We start from the raw sequence: 17,393 nt of genomic DNA on the forward strand, positions 1-17,393 counted from the left end.
AGCATTGTTCCTTTCTGACCTGTGAGGCAGGCATAGCTACTCAGCATTGTAAAATGCATGGGCACAGCTACTTTCCTGGTTCTTCTGCTTATGCATCTGGAAGCAGTACTGGCTACAGCTTGTGACCGTGGCCGCAGCACTTTAATGCAAGTGCTGAGGGGCCACTTGTCAACCTTCCTTTTGTTGGAAAGGTTGCAAACATCCAAGTCCCGTTACAGCATTGTACACGCTGCTGGAAGAAGGGAGATAGGTCTTGACAGGGTAGCCTGTAGGGACAGTGGCTTCACCAGCCATCACTACCAGTGATCGCATTGCTGCAGGTATGTGAGCAATAACTTTGGTAAGTGAAAATCCACAATCAGCTTAAATGCTAATCAAAACAAACTGCAATTAGAGGAACAGCTAAACATAGTCCATGTCTGCAGCCCTGTGCATTCGATTTGTTAGGTATATGAACTCAGAAGTACATACCTTTTTAAAACTCTTTGCATGAAGGGACTTTGTCTTTCATAAGCTGCTTAAGCTTCATTTACACTTACGGTACTGTATAAATAATAAAAAACTGAGGCTTATCATCAAATGTTACAATAAGCTCTTATCTGATCTATTTTTACAGTAGCTACTGGAGTGAATGGTAACTGACCCATCATGTGACAGAGGCATTAAACATTTGTAGCCCTAATCTATATCAGGTGACTGGTATTAGGAAATAAAGTCCAGCTGCTTACAATTCTCCTGTGTGTGTCACACCTTAGCTGAGATCATTACAAGAATGAAAGATACTAGCAAGGGGTGTTAGATGAAGTTACGGCCCATGAATAGCAATAGTGTGACCTATTGATGCATCTTTTCATGAAAATGGGAGAGCAAGAGGCAAATAACTTTCATCTGTCTTCTAGTATTCATTCACCTACCCAGTAAGAAAAAAAAGTATGGCTTCTATTTTAATCATGTAGGAAATGAGCTAGGCAACCGGTAATAACACACTGTGCTGTTATAGAGATTACATTGATACTTTGCCCGGCAACAAGAAAAGGAAAGTTTTGGTTTGGCAGAATAATCCAAATAATGTTGGTTTGCACTTGTGCACAAAAGGTGAGACTTACTTGCATTATTAAATGTTTCTATTTCATTATTAATTATTAACTGTTTTGATTAGAGTGCTACTTTTAAGGAACTCCTTGGATTTTTGTTGGTCTCTACAGCTGAGCTGAAGGAGTCATCTATGAAGCAGATTTTCAGAATCATTCTGTGCTTACATTTACACATCTGATGTATGCAAATTCCCAATGTGGTGCACTCAAATCAGGTATTGGTGTCCCTACATAGCCATATATCCTGGTAAATAGTTGATTTACATGTGAACATCTGATACTTGCATATATTGCATACTTGTATGCCTATTGATACACTGGGAGCATTCAAATGAGTGTATGTGCCTCACTTGGAAATGTATCCTTGCATGGGTATACTATTATCTATTATTTGTTTAGCAATGTTCTTGGTGCTGTACAAAACAAAGAAAAAGAGAGAGTTCCTTCACTCAGAAATTTATAATATACAGACTTAGAAAACAACAATTTCAGTGTATAGCGTTTAGCAGTATCGCTTTGGGAAAAAATATAATTATTTTTAGTGGTATGAATAAATCAATATTCCTTGGGTAAACACATGCTTAGGACTAAATTGCTGGATGCATATTGTTCTTTCCCCTAGAGACTTATTTTCCCACTGTAATATGAACATCACTTAAAACAGTATTTTTGATACCTTAAAAAAATCCCACAGAAATTAGCATTATGTAAGGCCAGCGCAATGCATTTATAGGTTTAAAAAATGCCCAAGCTCCTACTGTGAATCTATAACTCCACATTTCCTTTCATAAAAGATAATTTCAGTGTTGGCAATTTTGTCTCCATAAAAATTAGTTAGCAAGTTCAACAAGCTACTTTTCTCACAATGTCCTCAATGTATTCCAGAGTTTTATATAATACAGACTCTAAAGACCAGATACTCGTTTTCACTTAGCCCCTTTTCCAGGAGCCTTAAAATAGACATAAAATATAATTTGGAGTAATACAAAAGAAAAATTGATGCTAGTTTGTTTTGTAAAATAACATGATACTCTCATTATATGCTACATGTATCCCACTCTCCTTCCAAATTAAGGCCCAGATTAAGGAAAGGAGCCTTATTCAGGAAAGGTTCTTAAAAAGGTGCTTTGTCTTTAGTATATGGTTGAGCCCCAGTTAAGCATCTGCTTAAGTCCTTTCCCTGAATTGGCGTCTAACTGAACAGCCTAGCAATAGTACATGGGAAAGAGTTCAGGGTTCAGAATTTGGCTTAAGCCAACTGATAGCCATGATGATTTTAAATTGAAATCAGGTATGTCCATTGGCACAAAAAGCTGGGGGACTTTATTACACTTTAAAAAAGCCCACAGAAGGGGTATATGTTTTGTGCATTATGTGTAAATCTTTCAACCACTGAAGGCAAAGGGATGTTAGGAATTGACTTCAATGAGAACGAGAACAGGCCCTGTCTGAATAGCTTTTAATTGGGTAATGACTTGAGAATAATAGTGAGGAAGGAATATTCAGAAGTACTTAGATTTTTGTGGGAGTAGAAGTAACAGCTCTAATACCAATGTTGTAGCTACATTCCCATCTTATCTTTTATCACCCTATCTTTTAATACAGTATGTAAGTGAGCTTTTCTGATGAATGATGTGCACTAGTTTAACATAAAAAATCCTGAGACTTTCATGTCTCTTTTGGGTGTTGTTTTAAACCCACTCTGATTTGCTCTGTTGCAGAGTGCAAAGCCTCATGGGTTTAATGTCTGACACATAAACAACACATCTCTCATGAAGCCCACAGCTCTGCTTCTCTGGAGACTACTGGCTGGTGCTACTCTGCAATTCAGCTGCTTTGCTGCTCTTTTCTATGATAACAGGCACAAGTGAGCATCTGGCTTGGCAAAGTGCTCAGGCTGGGGACTCAGTTGAGCTGCAGCTCTGTTTTTAAATCATATTACAATAGGCACCATTTGATGACAAGAAAAAAATTATTTCTGAAGTACCCCCTTGGCCATCCCATCCAAGGCACCGTGCAATATTATTAACATGAGAGAGTACTATGAAGACTATCCACAGGTGCTGACTTCTTGTTTTTGCCAGTGGGTGCGTTTCTGGGAATGGGGGCGGGGGGGAGTAAAGCTCTGTCAGTTTTGGGGGGAGGCTATTTTCAGCATATTTATATGCTTCTTTCATATTCTAGTTATTGAATATGTGTCTATCACTGGTATGCTAGTGGGTGGGGGCCTCAGAGGAGGAGGCAGAGAGGAATGCGGGGGCTCATGGGAGGGGGCAGAGAGAAGTGGGTAGGGGGTGCCTTGTGGGAGGAGATGGAGGGGAGCAAAGGGTGAGCAGGAGGGCCTCAGGGGATGAGGCATAGAGAAGCAGGCGGGGGCACCTTGTGGGAGGGAGCCTCAGGGAAAGAAGCAGAGCAAAGGTGGGAAGAGGCAGAGTGGGGGCAGGGCCTCAGGGGAAGAGATGGACTGGGAGTGGGGCCTCAGGGTAGAGCGGGGGATGGGGCCATGGTCTGGGCGCCAGTGGGCCCCCCCCACACTTCTAGGAAGCTTCCAGCACTACCGTCCAGTCTCCCCATAAGCAAGAGTCCTGTGTTGCCTACGACTATGGCTCCTGGGAGCTGAGCACCCCCTATTTTTTTCCGGTGGGTGCTTGAGCAACCCCGGAGTCAGCACCTATGAGACAATCTAACAAAAACACACTCTGAATCCACAATGAACGGAGTTAATGTATGGGACTCGCTTCAGGAACACAAGCCAAAATAAAAGGAGTCAGAGGGAAAGGTAATAAATATGGGTCCAAACAATGGTCCTAAAGGTCCTTGCACACCTTTGGCAAGACAGTGAAGACTTTTTCTCAGTCTGAGGTGGACTGAGACAGATAGCGAGAGGGTGGGTGGGTGGCATGAGAATGAGGCACAGTGGCTGAACAAAGTGAGACTGATCCACTAATGTGCCTTTTAGTTCTCTGGTGAGCTGCATCCTCTGGGGTGGAAGCTCGAGTTTCAGTATTCAGCTTGACCAAAAAGGTCACTGCATTTAAATCTAAGACACTCTGCTGTGAAATTAAATCCATAAAAGTTTCTCTTATGTAGCGATCAGTTGCCAGGTATTGAGTTACAGCAGAAACACACTCTCACTTCCTGAAGCACATTAAGGATTGATGTGTTAGGCCTTCCATGCCTGGAGAATTGAAGGAAATAATCATTAAAAATGTAAATTCAGTGCTCTTGAAAGATGACCTCTGATTTCTTTTGATTATCTCACTGGAACATGTACTTTGTCTTGAAACTTTAACAAAGCTTATCTGCCACTGTCAGGGCTTTAGGCAGTAATGAGCTATGTTCTTGCAAAATCATTATCTCTCTCTCTTGCTATTTCCATTGTAGACTGAGACAATCTCTGAGGATTTCAAATCCCTTGAAGGAATCCAACCCCACATTGTTTCAGCTGTTCCTCTGTTCCAGGTCAACTAGTTTTCCTTAAATTCCTCACAGGGGCTGCCGTGACCTAATATTACAGCTTGAATACTAAGTTTCAGCCTCTGATACCCTTATTCAAGTTGAACTGAACTCTGGAACGGAATGTCCCATGAAATTCCATGTAACTCAGACTGAGTAAAGGCATCAAGACACAGCCTTAAATATTTAAGAGGAATTGGTCCTTCCATTCTGCCCTCTCTCTGAATTATTAACTTCATTTCTTCATTTTAATGGGGGACCCTGTTTTCTCCATACTACCCTCTCCATTTGAGCCTTTTGCAGCAGTCAAGGTTCCTTCCCCACTCTGAACTCTAGGGTACAGATGTGGGGACCTGCATGAAAAACCCCCTAAGCTTATTTTTACCAGCTTAGGTTAAAACTTCCCCAAGGTACAAACTATTTTACCTTTTGCCCCTGGACTTTATTGCTGCCACCACCAAGTGTCTAACAAATATATAATTGGGAAAGAGCCCGCTTGGAAACGTCTTTCCCCCCAAAATCCTCCCAAACCCGACACCCCCTTTCCTGGGGAAGGCTTGATAAAAATCCTCACCAATTTGCATAGGTTAACACAGACCCAAACCCTTGGATCTTAAGAACAATGAAAAAGCAATCAGGTTCTTAAAAGAAGAATTTTAATTGAAGAAAAAGTAAAAGAATCACCTCTGTAAAATCAGGATGGTAAATACCTTACAGGGTAATCAGATTCAAAACATAGAGAATCCCTCTAGGCAAAACCTTAAGTTACAAAAAGACACAAACAGGAATATCCATTCCATTCAGCAGAATTTATTTTATCAGCCATTTAAACAAAACAGAATCTAACGCATATCTAACTAGATTGCTTATTAGCCCTTTACAGGAGTTCTGACCTGCATTCCTGCTCTGGTCCCAGCAAAAGTAACACAGACAGAGAAAGCCTTTGTCTCCACCCCCCCTCCAGCTTTGAAAGTTTCTTGTCTCCTCATTGGTCATTTTGGTCAGGTGCCAGCGAGGTTATCCTAGCTTCTTAACCCTTTGCAGGTGAAAGGGTTTTTCCTCTGGCCAGGAGGGATTTAAAGGTGTTTACCCTTCCCTTTATATTTATGACACGCCCCCCAAATCACAGATAGGGTGAAACGCTGGCTGGGATTTCTTCCTGGAGCTCTAGGAGAAAACAGAGTTAATAATACACATGCACCTCTAAATATACTACCAAGTATAGAAAAACTAACAATACTTTCCACATCTCAAGGACGATTTTAACCAGTTGATTCTGGGAAACTTTCAGGGGAGAGTGCATCAGCCACTTTGTTAGAAGCTCCTGAGATGGGTTGGATGTCAATATCAAAATCTTGGAGAGCTAAACTCCACCGAATAAGTTTTTTGTTATTTCCCATGGCGGTATGAAGCCACTGAAGTGCAGCATGGTCAGTTTGCAGGTGGAAACTCTGTCCCCAAACATATGGGCGTAGTTTTCCAGAGCGTAGACAATGGCGTAACATTCTTTTTCACTGACTGACCAGTTGCTTTTCCTCTCAGACAGCTTCTTGCTGAGAAACACTACAGGGTGGAATTCTTGATCCGGTCCTTCCTGCATTAAAACTGCTCCCACACCACGCTCGGATGCATCTGTGGTTACTAGGAACGGTTTGTCAAAGTCTGGGGCCCTTAGTACAGGGTCAGACATGAGTGTCGCTTTAAGCTGGTTAAAGGCCTTCTGTCACTCTTCGGTCCACTGAACGGCATTTGGCTGTTTCTTTTTGGTTAACTCTGTCAGTGGGGCAACGATTTGGCTGTATTGTGGTACAAATCGCCTGTAATAACCGGCCAAGCCTAAGAAGGATTGGACCTGTTTCTTTGACTTTTGGACAGGCCATTTTTGGATAGCATCCACTTTGGCCTGTAGGGGGTTGATAGTTCCTTGACCCACCTGGTGTCCAAGGTAAGTCACTCTGTTTAGGACTATTTGACACTTCTTAGCCTTAACAGTTAGTCCCGCCTCCCTTATGCACGCCAAGGCTTTTTGTAGATGTTCCAGGTGTTCTGCCCAGGAATCCGAAAATATGACCACATCGTCGAGATAGGTGACTGCATATTCTCCTAATCCCGCTAGGAGACCATCTACAAGTCTTTGGAAGGTGGCGGGTGTATTCCGCAGCCCGAAAGGGAGTACATTAAATTCATACAGCCCGACACGTGTGGTGAAGACTGACCTTTTCTTGGCGGATTCATCCAGCAGTACCTGCCAGTACTCCTTGGTTAAGTCCAAGGTAGAGATGAACTGGGCCCGTCCCAGTTCCTCTAATAGTTCATCTGTGCGTGGCATTGGATAGTTGTCTGGGCGAGTTACAGCATTTAGCTTACGGTAGTCCATGCAAAAACTTCCTTCCCCGCCCATCTGGTTTGGGAACTAGAACCACTGGAGATGCCCATGCACTGCCAGAGGGGCGGATTACACCCATCTGTAACATATCCTGGATCTCCCGTTCTATAGCAGTTTTAGCTTGAGGAGACACCTGGTAAGGTTGGGCTTTAATTGGGCGAGCATTACCTGTGTCAATGGAGTGGCATGCCCGTTCAGTCAGTCCTGGGGTGGCTGAGAACGTCGGCGCATAGCTAGTGCACAGCTCCTTGTTCTGCTGTCGCTGCATACGCCCAAGGGTCGTGGAGAGGTTCACCAGTTCCACGCCACCAGCACTTTTCCCTTCATAGTAGACACCTTCAGGCCACTCAGCGTCATCTCCTCCCTGGGCTATAAAATGACAAACCTTTAATTCTCTGGAATAAAAGGGCTTGAGAGAATTAATAGGGTACACCTTAGGCTTTCGGTTGGAGGTGGGGAATGCTATGAGATAATTAACAGCTCCCAGGTGCTCCTGGACTGTGAATGACCCTTCCCATGACGCTTCCATTTTATGGGCCTGGAACGCCTTTAAGACCATGACCTGGTCCCCTAAAGGAACGCTCTCTGGCATGTTTTTGCTCTTTTTGAGCATCCTGTGGGTTTTCTTTAGCAAGGCCTAAGAGTTTTGGAGGGTGTTTTGTAGGTTGGTTACAAAGTCCAGAATGTTAGTTCCTGGAGAAGGTGTAAACCCCTCCCATTGCTGCTTCACCAACTGTAATGGCCCCTTAACCTTGTGGCCGTATACAAGTTCAAATGGTGAAAATCCTAAACTGGGATGTGGTACAGCTCTGTAGGCAAAGAGCAACTGCTGCAACACTAGGTCCCAATCATTGGAGTGCTCATTTACGAATTTACGTATCATGGCCCCCAAAGTCCCATTAAATTTCTCCACCAGGCCATTTGTTTGATGATGGTAAGCGGTGGCAACCAAGTGATTCATCCCATGAGTTTCCCAAAGGTTTTCCATAGTTCCTGCCAGGAAATTAGTTCCTGCATCTGTGAGGATATCGGAGGGCCACCCTACCCTGGCAAAAATATCTGCTAGTGCCTGGCACACACTTTTAGCCCTGGTGTTGCTTAGAGCTACTGGTCCGGCCATAGGGTGGCAAAATCCATAAAAGTCAGTATGTACTGCTTTCTTCTGAGTGTCTTTTTCGGAAAAGGACCCAGAATATCCACAGCTACTCACTGAAATGGAACTTCAATGATGGGGAGTGGCTGGAGAGGGGCTTTGACCTGGTCTTGGGGTTTTCCCACTCTTTGGCATACCTCACAAGACCGGACATAGGTAGAAACATCCTTTCCCGTTCCCTACCAGCGGAATGACCTCCCCAAATGGTCTTTGGTCCTGTTCACGCCAGCATGGCCACTAGGATGATCGTTGGCCAAGCTCAAGAGCTTTATCCAGACTTAGTTGGAACTACCAACTGTCTCTGAGGATGCCAGTCTTCCTGGTGTCCACCAGAAAGAGTTTCCTTGTATAAAAGTCCTCTTTCTACAACAAACCTGGAGCAATTAGAAGAGCTGAGAGGCGGTGGGTTGCTCTGGGCTGCCGTCCAAGCTCTCTGGAGGCTTTCATCTGCTTCCTGTTTGGTCTGGAACTGTTTCCTTGAAGCTGGAGACATCAGTTCCTCATTGGATTGTGGACCTAGGCTTGGTCCCTCTGGAAGCGATGTAGGGGATGGGGCTGTTTCCATTGGCTGTGAACCGCTCTCCACTGGTGCACTATGTTGGGGTTCAGGCTCCGGCTGAGCCTCTTGTGTAGGGTTATCGGCTTCTGCTGGTTCCGGTTCTGGGACTGGCTCTGTCTGGGTCTCTGGGACTGGATCCACTACTGCTGTTGCAGACGTTGGCATGGGGTCCGGGTCCATCACCTCTGACCGGGTCGTGGTAGAAGTTTCCGGAACAGAGCTAGGCGGGACGGCTTGCTTAGCCTGACTGCGGGTGACCATTCCCACCCTCTTGGCTAGCTTCACATGATTGTCCAAGTCTTCCCCCAACAGCATGGGGATGGGATAATCATCATATACTGCAAAAGTCCACGTTCCTGACCAGCCCTTGTACTGGACAGGCAACTTGGCTGTAGGCAAATTGAAAGAGTTGGACTTGAAGGGTTGAATCGTCACTTGGATCTCTGGGTCAATTACATTGGGGTCCACTAAGTAAGCATGGATAGCCGACACCTGTGCTCCGGTATCCCTCCACGCGGTGACCTTCTTCCCGCCCACACTCAGTTTCCCTCTGCTCCAAGGGTATCTGGGAGGTATCTGGGCCTGAGGACCTCTGGTGTGATTCCGGTGCAATGAACTGTAATTGGTTGGGGTTCTGGGGCATTTGGCCTTTACATGCCCCGGCTCGTTATATTTAAAACATCATCCAGCTGACGGGTCACTGGTGCTAGGTGGGTTGCTGGAGAATGGTGTGGCATGACGATAAGGTGTCTGGGGTATTTCTTGGTGTGTAGTTGGGGCCTTGGGCTGCCCCCAGTAGTAGGGTGTGGTCCGAGAGTGTCCCTTCTGGTATCCGCTCCAACTGCGACCAGGGTTCTTCCTCTCTCCTCCCTCCATCCATTTTGTTCCAGCTTGCCCCGCCTCTCTGGTGGTCTGGGACTGCTCGTATCGATCAGCATAAGAAGCAAGACTTTCTGCTGAGTCCATTTCCTTATCCCATAAACACTATTTTATTTCCTCCTTGGACATATTCAGGAATTGCTCCTGAGCTATCAAATCACACATTCCGTCAAAGCTAGTGACACCCCTTCCTTGGACCCATTTATCTAACAGATCCTTCATCTGGTTTAGATAAGCCACATTACTTAGTCCAGGCCGTCTCTTAAGAGTTCGAAATTTTACTCTGTATGTTTCAGATGTAATTTGAAATTGCTTTAAAACCAAATCCTTGAACTTATTATAGTCAAAAGCCTCATCAATAGGCATCTTATTGAATATGTCCAGAGCTCTTCCAGTTAATTTTGTGACCAATGTGGTCATCTTGTGAGCTTCAGGAATTTTATGGAGAGTGCACAGTCTCTCAAAGGTGAGAAAATATTCAGCAATATCACTGGATTCATCATACTGTGGACATAGTCGCTCCCATTTGTGGATTGTTGGGGAAGGATGGTTAGGGTTATCCAGTAGATTCCGCTCAGCCTTTGCCTTCTCCATCTCCAGTGCATGCTTCCTCCTCTCTTTTTCCTTCCCCGCCTCAGCATGCTTCCTCTCTTTTTCCTTCTCCTCCATTTCTTTTTCCTTTGTCTCCATAGCTCTCCTGTGGGCAGCCTCTTGGGATTTTTTCTTGGTTTCTGTCATGTTTGCCTCTCTGTTTTTAACTAACTTTACACCCGAGAGTTAGAAATAAAACAAACAAACAAAAAATGTGTCTTGTCAAAATATATATAAGTTGTGCTGTAACCGGATAACTATGTTCTCTGATAGTGATTGTCAGCCTACAGAAAAATCCTTAAAAACAAAAACAAAAAAAACCCCTAATACCTTTGTCTGCAGGTAAATAGACAGAAAACCCGTCTAGTTGCTCTTAGGTAAAAACAACTTCAGGTCTGTGAAGACTTGTGAATTTCCCTGCAGGAGGTTAACTACCCTGCCTTTAGGCAGAGAAAACTCCAGCTCACAAAAGACAATTACCTTTTCTCTCTGCTCTGGCTCCCAAGCAGAGACAAAAAAAACTCTAACTGCTTTCAGCTTAAAACCTGCTTTCCAGCAGCCCAAAGGGAAAAAAATATTTCCTTTTAAAAAATCTGTGCTTCTGGTTCAAAAAATCTCAAATTGATCTCAAAATGATTTCAAGTTAATCCCACCTCTCTGCCACCATGTCAAGGTTCCTTCCCCACTCTGAACTCTAGGGTACAGATGTGGGGACCTGCATGAAAAACCCCCTAAGCTTATTTTTACCAGCTTAGGTTAAAACTTCCCCAAGGCACAAATTATTTTACCTTTTGCCCTTGGACTTTATTGCTGCCACCACCAAGCATCTAACAAATATATAACTGGTAAAGAGCCCGCTTGGAAACCGTCTTTCCCCCCAAAATCCTCCCAAACCCGACACCTGCTTTCTTGGGGAAGGCTTAATAAAAATCCTCACCAATTTGCATAGGTGAACACAGACCCAAACCCTTGGATCTTAAGAACAATGAAAAAGCAATCAGGTTCTTAAAAGAAGAATTTTAATTGAAGAAAAAGTAAAAGAATCACCTCTGTAAAATCAGGATGGTAAATACCTTACAGGGTAATCAGATTCAAAACATAGAGAATCCCTCTAGGCAAAACCTTAAGTTACAAAAAGACACAAAAACAGGAATATCCATTCCATTCAGCAGAATTTATTTTATCAGCCATTTAAACAAAACAGAATCTAACGCATATCTAACTAGATTGCTTATTAGCCCTTTACAGGAGTTCTGACATGCATTCCTGCTCTGGTCCCGGCAAAAAAAAACAAAAAAAACACAGAGACAGAGAGAACGCTTTGTTTCCCCTGCCCTTCCAGCTTTGAAAGTTTCTTGTCTCCTCATTGGTCATTTTGGTCAGGTGCCAGCGAGGTTATCCTAGCTTCTTAACCCTTTACAGGTGAAAGGGTTTTTCCTCTGGCCAGGAGGGATTTAAAGGTTTTTACCCTTCCCTTTATATTTATGACACACACACCCCCACACACTCACAATATAACATGCACCTATAACACAATATTAGACTTCTTGTTATGCTGAAAGAAGCTGGTGGCTGCCAAGCAGTGGGTCTTATATCCATTGCCAATCACAGATGTCATTAAAACCAATTGTTATTCTAGCCAACTTGAACCTGAAATTTATGCCTCGCTCAGGATTGTTAGCAGCTCTCTCAAATCAATGCCAATACTGTGGCTTCCAGTTTTGGTGGGCATCGTGCTAGCCAACATCAGCTGAGATGCTACTGTGGTCTGGGAGTACTTGCCTCAGTGGCAGAACCAGGTTTTGCAACTGCGGGAGAGCAGGGGTGATGGTAGGAAAGCTGGGTGAGTAAGGATGCCGGGGGAGGGGAAGGTTGGGGCAGCTGGAGTGGGGTTAGGACATGGGGGATGGAGAGGGGCAAGTGCAATAGGGCGGGGGACAGATGAGGAGCAGGGATTGCCATTTAGCTGGTCGCTGCCTGACCTGTGTGGGGAGCCTTGCCCTTGGACTCAGCCCCAGAGGAGCCACCGGGGACCAGTCTAAACTGTGGGCTCCTCCTGGGCTCTCCCCACCCAGCTGGACCCTCCAGCTGCATGGCCTGTGCCAAGCTCTCTGTGGGTGTGTTAGTGTGCACATGATGCACACTATGTGCACACTGCTGATGCGCATTCTCCGTTAGTTAATGTGCGTTGATTTAGTCCCATTGCAAAGACGACTAGATCAAAGTGCATTAAGGAACTATTAATTAGTATCAGGGTGCACACAGACAGTCTGCACTATGGCAGGCTAGTGTGGGGTGGATCACCTCCCCGTGTGCTGAGAATATGCCTCCATAGGCAGTTGCTTACCTTGCCTATCTCTAGAGGGGCCTCTGTGCATAATACGCTTGAAAAGGCACCATACATACACCTCTGGTCTGTCTACACAGCAAAAAAAAGCCCGCAGCTGGCCCGTGCCAACTGACTCAGGCTCGCAGGGTTCAGGCTGCGGGGCTGTTTAGCTGCTGTGTAGATGTCTAGGCTAGGGACGCAGCCTTAGTTCTGGGACCTTCCCACCTCACAGGGTCCTAGAACCCGGACTCCAGCCCACGCCCAGACATCTACACAGCGAAACAGCCCCACAGCCCGAGATCTGCGAGCCCAAGTTGGCTGGCACGGGCCAGCCTCAGGTGTCTAGTTGCTGTGTAGACATATCCCTAGAGACCACTGGGCGGACAGGTGGCTTCCCTCCCATTAGCTCCACCACTGGCTCCCCGGTCCTTTCTATGCACTGGGATATGCCAGCCCTTTAGCACCCTGTCCTCCCAAGTGTGACCATCTAGAACACAAAGACAAAGAAAGCATCCCCAGGAGGGAGATCCTGTAGTCCCCAGCTCGAGCAGTGGGCAGTCCATCTCCACTACTACCAGTCTTGGCTAACCGCCTGTCCTTCCAGATACCAAGTGGTGGAGACTGAGCAGGCTGTGCTAACAGCACCTGCCCTACTCATCTAGCAGGGTCTCAGTGAACATGTATGGGTCCCATTTGAACAGCGGGGAGGGATCTGCTCGTTAAGAACTGGTGTGATTAGAGTTATGCCAAATCTTGATAAGGAAGCATAGCAAAAGCAGGGTCTATTTTTCCTTTTGGTTCCAAAATGAAAGACTGGAGCCAGTTAACTTTCACACTCTTTCTTCTGCCCGGCAACAGCCCCATCACCCTCCCATCTCTTCCCTACCCCTTCAGCTAATGAAGGAGCCTTTCCCAGCTCTCTAGATATTTTGTCTCCCAGTTGTCCTCACCTCCATAGCTCCAAAAGAGCCCCTTTCCCCCTGCAAGCAGGCAGATCCTTGTGCTTTCTACCTGCCTTGCTGATGAGCCTCTTCAGCACAGAGCCATTCTGGACATCATGCTGGTTCTGCCTTGCACCAAGCTGCTGCTACTGCATTGATCCTGATGCACCTGCTGTTACTTGGCCTGAGACAAGGGACAGGACTTGGCCATAGCAAGAGGTAGTGTCTATTCCCAAGCAGGGCCAGGGGTGGAGGAGTGGTTCCCAAAGAGGGTGAGGTAAACTGGCTTGGGGGACTGGCTCCACCCAGGATGAAATCCTGACTAAAAAGAAGTCAATGGAAAAGCTTCTGTTAACTTCAGTTGAGCTAGGCTTTCATCCCACGTGCCCCGATTCAGGTCTCTGCCCCTGACAAGTACAGACCTCTCCCCTAGAATCCTCCCTCCAAATTTTTCTTAGTCCAGGAAACTGGCCAGAAGTGATGATGCAAAACACTTAAGGTGACCAGATGTCCCTATTTTATAGGGACAGTCCCAATATTCAGGGCTTTGTTTTATATAGGCACCTATTACCACCCACTCCTCACCCCCTGTCCCCATCTTTCACGCTTGCTATCTGGTCACCCTAAAAACACTTCAAACCTGACTCCTGTCTTAAGGGCTCAAATAAAGAGTAGAATGTTTGTTATTTTAAAGCACTCTTTTTTGCTGTTTACAAAAAATGTTCGAGTTTCTTTGTCCAGGAGGAGGGTATATCCGGGAAACTATAGTGATATGACCATGCATTACCTCCTTAAAACAAATCCGAAAGAAAACACCATTGCTATATGGTACTGATCACTTCCCTCAGTCTGCTCTGTGAACTTGGAATGGCATCATTCTTAATTACCATATAGGAACAGTGGAAGTGGGAGAGTTGTCTTTCATTTTGATTAAAGCTGTCTTATGTGTCTAACCGATGATCAGTGCTAATGCACATTTAGGAGAGATGGATCTTATTAAGCCTATAGCTGTCTATAAAAAGGCACATGCATGACTGGAATTAAAACGATGCTTTCCCACTTCCTTTTTTGATATCACAGAACTCTTCACCCACATTTACTGATACTTCAGACTCTGGCAATAAAATCATTTCCTGGATTGAATGGCATACTGCACAAAGGCCAGGTGCAATGTACTTAAAGAAAAAAAAAACCCACCCTGTCACATTAAGAATACTACTTAAGTCCATCTTTTCCAGTATTATTAGTCTAAATTACTTGAAAAATAAACTGCTAAAAATATCAGATGCAATGCCTCATGCTAAACTGTCTAGCATCTACTCTAACAGTAGGCCCTGCCTCCTTCTGCACTCTTGAGTTGTAAGGATCTCATTTGGTATAAAAGCATAAATAATATGCTTGATAGCAAAGCCTCTAATATTGAAGTCATAGGTGCAAAGAGGAATGTGTGTTGCCATGAAAACAAATACCCATCTAAGCTCTCCCCTGCGGTGCTTCACTGCTGTTATGAAACCTAACTGAAGAGAGCTAGAGTTTTTTCATTACTATTTTTTCCCCTCACGCCCGCTGCCTGTTGCAGTGACGACATAAGAACGGCCATACTGGGTCAGACCAAAGGTCCATCTAGCCCAGTATCTTGTCTTCCGACAGTGGCCAATGCCAGGTGCCCCAAAGGAAATGAACAGAACAGGTAACCATCAAGTGATCCATCCCTTGTCGCCCATTCCCAGCTTCTGGCAAACAGAAGCTAGGGACACCATCCCTGTCCATTCTGGCTAATAGCCATTGACTATTCCAGCAAGTCTAGGAACTATTCCAGCAAGCTTGTATTTCAATTAGAAATGGCTGGGCTTTAATATACATCCTGACTGCATGTACACCGGTGTGTGGCAGCATGTCTGTTGCAGCAGTACATACATACTTACTAATCCTACTGTATGTTTTTTGCTTACCAGAGTAGAAGCTCTGCAAAGCCTTTGACTGACATCATCCCCACAGTTCCCCTCTCTCCCCACAGTAAGCTGTCGCCCCTGAAATGGCTTATGGTAAGAAAAGGCACAAACTCCAAACTAGTATAAATGAGGTGTTTCTGTCAGGCAGCAGCTGAAACAGGAGGGGAGACATGGGGACAGGCCACGTGGTTTCTCTGCCCACTGCCACCAGGAATAAAGATTCCCCAGGACGGGAAGTGTCTGAGAACAAACCTTCACTTTTTTTTTTTTTTATAATTAAAGAAACTTTTCCTCTCTGCTCTCAGACTGAGGCTCACTGGTCTCTTATGCGGGAGGGCTGCCCAGGGTGAAGATGCAATAATGAATGGTAGCAGGGGTCAGGGGATGGTGGTAGGTTGAGTGAAACATTGTCAACTTATTAGTTCTGGGCTTTGGACAATTGCTTATTTATTTTTGTTTTGTTTTGTTTTTTAGAGTATAAACTCTTTGGGGCAGAGGTTGGCGTCTCTTCAGTGGGTGAGATTCCATAGCCCAAGAGAGGGGCACCTGAGGCAGCTTTAGGATGGCCTTTGCGCCGTCCCAATCCTGGGCCTCTCTGAGGACTCAAGAGGCACCTAGCATAACATAGACAGTCCGGAGGGCCTTTCTAAGTTTCAGCAACCTTCTCAGGCTCCCCTATGGGCTGCAGCACCGCCTGGAATTTCTGCAGCACCACATGCTGGGGCCCTGCCCCTGACATATCCCTTCCGCCCTCAGCTCTGCCCTGACATGTCCCGCTATGTCAGGGCTTCCAAGGGGGCTCTAGGAAGGTAACCTTAGGTCTGTCTCTGCAAAGTCTGCACCAGAGGAATCCTTCCCTGGCTGCAATTGTGGGGCCCACTTATGCTGCTCTGGCCTTTTACCTGGTGAAAAGGGACTGAAGCAGGGCTCAGGACCTTACCCCATGCTTGTACAGTGCCTAGCACAATGGGGACTCACGCCTGGGTGAGATCTGTAAATGTTACCTGTATTCAAATCATATTAAATCTCAGGAAGAGTCCAAAAGTGTCTGATGCAGCTGGATTTTTTGGAGTGTACTTAAGTCATCACTAATTTCAAGTAGCTGATCGAGTTTCACTGACATCCAAGCCGATTTTGGGCTTGACATATCAGCACAAACAAAAAGTTTGACAATACAGTAATTTACTTCAGTGTTTTCAGCAGTGTTGCTTTTTCTCCCAGGTAGTGATAGTGGTGTTATTAAAAATTAACAAATATCATGCTGGTCCTGTAATCTTTCTGGTAAAGTGCAAGCCATTGGAATCCAAATGAAAAACTGGTCTGGGTATCATTAAGGTATGGGTCTTACGCAGCATTTGCAGCTCGTTTAATGAGATTGCTTCTTTAAATAACCATTTGGGAAAAAAAGTTGTATGTCATCATTTTATGAGTTCCTTCTCATCTGGGAATCACTGCAATTAAAACAGACTTGTCAAAAAGTCTTTAATGGTCTTGACTTTTAACAGCGTTCTCGCCAGTAAAGGAAGGAGGCAACAGCAGGCTTGTCATGAATCTTTAAGAGAATATATAATTAGATCTATTAAAATGTTCTGGTTCTAGGAAAGGCTGTCTCAGGTTCCCAAATGTTGAGTATGATAAATCTTTGATTGCTCCTAATGTTTAATTTGTTTCAAAGACAAAGGTCCAAACCAAAAGAGAGTCTCAGCTGGTTTACACTTCCTTCCAGCCCCCTCAGCTTGTATGTGACACTGACAGACTCCCTGAGGCTCTCCCCAAAGAGTACCCCCCTGTACAAAATCAACTAACACAACTAGTGCTACCAAAAGAATACAGAGCCCTGGTCACAAGGGCCCTGCATGATGACTTTGGACATTTGGGAATGGAGAGAACTCTCGAACTTATTCGTAATAGGTTCTACTGGCACCGGATGGCCAAGGACATACACAAGAAATGCAAGACATGCGCATTGCCAACTGGAGCTGCCAGGGTTCCTTTTTGACTGGGCATTCCGGTCGAAAACTGGACACCTGGCAACCCTAGCTCTTACACCAGT

General features: G+C 45.1%; 1 long non-coding RNA gene across 1 annotated transcript; it reads left to right on the forward strand.

The window, feature by feature from the left end:
- Positions 1-1,239: 1,239 nt before the first annotated feature.
- On the forward strand, positions 1,240-15,958 carry LOC141983165 (uncharacterized). Its single transcript, XR_012638311.1, has 3 exons — positions 1,240-1,309; positions 15,344-15,433; positions 15,815-15,958. It is a non-coding gene; the product is annotated as an uncharacterized LOC141983165 (long non-coding RNA).
- Positions 15,959-17,393: the final 1,435 nt, after the last annotated feature.

This window comes from Natator depressus, chromosome 1 (assembly GCF_965152275.1).
Source record: "Natator depressus isolate rNatDep1 chromosome 1, rNatDep2.hap1, whole genome shotgun sequence".
In the NCBI taxonomy this organism is placed as follows: Eukaryota; Metazoa; Chordata; order Testudines; family Cheloniidae; genus Natator; species Natator depressus.